Source organism: Microtus ochrogaster, chromosome 21, assembly GCF_000317375.1.
Source record: "Microtus ochrogaster isolate Prairie Vole_2 chromosome 21, MicOch1.0, whole genome shotgun sequence".
NCBI classification, from domain to species: Eukaryota; Metazoa; Chordata; class Mammalia; order Rodentia; family Cricetidae; genus Microtus; species Microtus ochrogaster.
This window is the reverse complement of record NC_022022.1, coordinates 19,895,676-19,899,782: the sequence shown is the minus strand read 5'-3', so window position 1 is coordinate 19,899,782 and position 4,107 is coordinate 19,895,676. Positions and strand designations below refer to the sequence as shown.

Genomic DNA, 4,107 nt, shown 5'->3' with positions numbered 1-4,107 from the left:
TGGATGTGCATGTGTGCTCTGTGTGGATGTGCATGTGTGCTCTGTGTGTCCAGTTTGACCAGACAGCACTAGGTCACTCAAACTGCCAGATGAGTTTGTGGTGCTGGTAAAGAAGTATCTCATTGTGTTGGGGTCATTTCTACAGCCCATTCTGATAGACAGTTTTCCTGTGGGAACTTTTTGCTATAATGTAGGGAGAATCAAATGTGAAGAACAGGAATTCAGAGATGAGAAGTGTTAGTTTTTCACGTTTAAGTAGATAGTCAACATTTTGTGTTTTTGTGCACGCACGCATGGTATCAGGCCTCACACCTGCGAGGCAAGCACTCTGCCATTGCGCTGCATCCTCCACTCAATTCTTGCTTTGTATTTGGAGACAGGTTTGCACCAAACAGTTTAAGATGAGCTTGAACTCACTGTGTAGGTCAGGCAGGCCTTGAATCTACTGTTCCCAGTCATTAATCTCCAGAGTGGCTGGGATTACAGGTCTACAGACAGGCTTGGCTCCTTCAATGGCTTATATAAATCCTTTGCAATATAAATCCCATGCCGTACAAAATTCCTCGATAGTGAATGTTCTTTTTTTAACTTTTGGAAGTGAATGTCTTTAACAAAAACCTTTAATTCCAAACTGCACTTAGATGTCTTAATGTTTGTGAAACCCCTGTGCCTTCAGTTTAACATTTCACATGAGCCTGGGTGTGTGTTTCTACAGTCTGTTTATATATGATAGCTTATGGTATAGAGGAACTTTAAACAGACCTGCAGACACGTTCTGCAGAGCAGCTCATTTAGTAAGTAATGTATTGTCCGGAGGTTTTCTTTCGTTGGTTGTTCAGACTAAGCTCAACCAGAAAGGAAAATAGGCTTATCGCTAAGAACAGGCTCGACTTCCTTAAAAGGCAATTGTTTCTTTTTTCCTTTGCTTCTCTGGAGAATTGGCTACAGACTGGGAATAGCTATCCTGTGACTCATGTGCAGAGTGGTGCTGCATCTATAGAGTTTCAGATCAAACGATAAAGAAACGAGCCTCAGTTAGACCATGCGGAACTGGAACAAGAGTAACCTTCAAAAGGAAGTCCGTGAATGGCAGTTTCTTACTCGTAGTTTGTCGATACAATAAGTTGACCCTTTAAGGAAAGAGCTAATCCAGACATTGGGTTAAAGTTTATATTTACCCTGTAAACTCACTATATCTAATTCTTTTTACGTACCAAAAGTTATGATATGTAGAGTATACTAGAGAGTCATAGCTTAATCCTTATTCAAGTATTGCAAAGATAATTTAATTGCAATTTCATCTGATTCACATATAAAATATTGGGAGGGGGAGGTTCACTTTGTAAAGTGCTTGCCAGGCAAGCAAGAAGACTTGTGTTTGGATCCCCAGAACTCATGTAAGATGCCTGGCTTTGCAGTACGCACACGTGATCCTGGTGCTGAGTAGGTGGAGCACAGAGGACCCTTGCAGCTCCCTGGCCAGACCCAACTGGTGAGCACCAGGTTCAGTGAAAGTGTCTGTTTCAAGAAATCAGGTGGAGAGAGATCAAGGAAGGTACCTGGCATTGAGCTCTGGCATCCACATGGATACACACATATATGTGCACATGCATGCACTCCTATGCATCCATACATCTCATGCTCTCACACTACATACATGCATGCTCCCACAATACATACATACACACTCATGAAAACACACATACATATATATTTTTTTTTTACCAACCAGACTGCCCAGGCTAATGTTCAGACTGTCATAAAAATAAACATACATTTAAAAATTCACAGTGGTATAGTAGCAACTAACAGAAACTCCCTCTCTCAGTTTCATCATGTCTCTCCCAGTGACCAGTCTTTGAATGGAGAAGCTGGCTCACTGGCAGAGCCACTGAGCACTCTTGGCAAGAGCTTCAGAAATACACATTGAATACTTATTCAGGGGGACTTGACTATGGGATACTTACTTTAAGTGAGAATAAATATAAGGAACTGATACAACCCAAAGGGCTGGCATATTGCAGTCACTCTGCCAAGCCTGGACAGAACTTCCCAGCTCCCAGGCTTGTGCCATTGCCAACTATTTGAATTGGTGAGAGCTGGAAGTGGAGACAAAAATCTCTTTGTAAGCCTTGCACTTAGCTGTCTTCTGTCTTCATGTGCCCACTACCAAAGTAACCAAATGAGAAAGTTTATTCCTGTGAACCTTAATTTTTAAATCGTTTGATGTCAATAAGCATCAATTAAGGGATTATTATAAATTAGATAGGCTCCAGGGGATGTAAAAGTGAATATTACAGAGTCTTCGACTCAAGAAGTTCACTGAGGTCCAGCAAGATGGCTCAGCAGGTAAAGGCACCTGCCTCCAAAGCTGACCATCTGAGTTCCCTAGCCCCTGAGTGGTGGAAAGAGGGAACCAACTTCCTGCAAGTTGTCCTTCGACCTCTGAATGCATACTGTGGCACACAAGTGCACACACACACACACACACAATAAATACATGAAATATAGCTTTAAACAGTGCTCACACTTTTGCAGAGGCAGGCAAACCCATTCCCCATTCAGGCATACAAAGATTCTGTAAGTATAATCACGGAGCGTGAGGTAGAGAACTTTGGGCACAGAAAGGATAATTGAAAGAGAAGATCTATAGGTTTTCTAGGAGAAACACATTGTTGGAGGTTGAAGTACAGAAGGCATCTGACAGGGTGAATGAGAGTGTCACTAAGTATTTTAGACAGCCTCTGTCAAGTACTAAGCCTCAACTCAGCTAAGAGCCTAGAGGGCAGACATTGGTCTCAAGATCAGAGGCTCTGCTTGCAGGGGTGGCTGAGGAGAAGGAGCCGAAGCAATAGAGAGTTGGGAATCCCATCACTGAAGGGCTCACTGAACCTGCCAAGAAGTTGGAGTGCAGTAAAGGCAACAGGTGTCCGATTACAAATATTTCTTTCTGTTTTGAGGGAGTCCTATGTCACCAAGGTGTTACTGGAACCCCGAGGGAGAGGTCAAATAGAGCCATGTCCGCTCCATCCTCCCGAAGTCCTGGCATTTCTAGCCTTACCATTTTTTTTTATTACCCGAGCTTTATAAAGTTCAAATCAAGGTTCTCAGAGTTACTATTGATACGTGGGATGGATAGGTGAGTGGGTTGGTGGATGGCTAGATCGTTCTTGGCCGTCCCGTCTTCACCCTTGTTCCTGTCAATCTGAAGCTCTCCTCCCCTTTCACCTGGAACTTTTATCCTCTCCACTAGCCTGACACGGTTCTGAGTATTTTTATAATGCTGTGTTCATATGTGTTCTTTAACACATGGTTTCACCATTATCTGTTTACATGTTTCTCTCACTAAAGCATTTGAGGGTTGTGACTGTACCTTCTCAGCTTCATAACCTGGCCGCACATCATATGCTTATAAGTAAATGAAAGAGTGAAGGTCAAAGGCCAACTCTCATGGGAAGCTTGTCTTTGTATGTTGGCATGACTTTTTATCCATTCAGTAATTCCAGCTGGCTATAAGCAGTCTTGTTTTTTTCACGCTTCTGTTATTCATCCTAACTCCCAAATCCTAATTAGATACGGCTTAAAGGCTAACATATAGACTTACTTACCTTTGTAGGATGAACAGAGCTATTTCTTACATGCCAAAATCTTTCAGAGAGAGCAGAAACACAAAGGTTGCTTTTGGTCCGAGACTGCATTGATCTCTTCTGGGAGTAAAAATATGTAGTATATGTGGTTGTCATTATTGAAGCCAAACAAAGAGCTCCTTGAGCAAAAATTGGTGGCTGCTTTAAGCTTGATGGCATGGTCAAGATGTCTCTACTCTTAACACCTTTCTTTAAACACTTTAAATGCATATGACACGTGGACACATGCATCTACACACACACGATCATGTAAATATGAACATACCCAAGCACACCTTCTGATCTTTGGTTACTAAATCAAGAGGGTGCTGGTGAGATCACCAACTGGGTTAAAGACACATGCTGCTAACACTGACAGTAATGTTCTATTCCTGAGTTCAGATCCTGGGAGACATCTGGTAGAAGGAGAGAGCCAGTTCCTGAGAGTTACCCCCTAATTTCTTTTTTTTTTTTTTTTTTT

General features: G+C 42.2%; 1 protein-coding gene across 1 annotated transcript in view; it reads left to right on the top strand.

Annotated features, from left to right (window-relative positions):
• The window catches only part of Synpo2 (synaptopodin 2), a 144,135-nt gene that overhangs the window by 18,929 nt on the left and 121,099 nt on the right, over window positions 1-4,107 (top strand). The gene's annotated exons all lie outside the window — the stretch shown is intronic.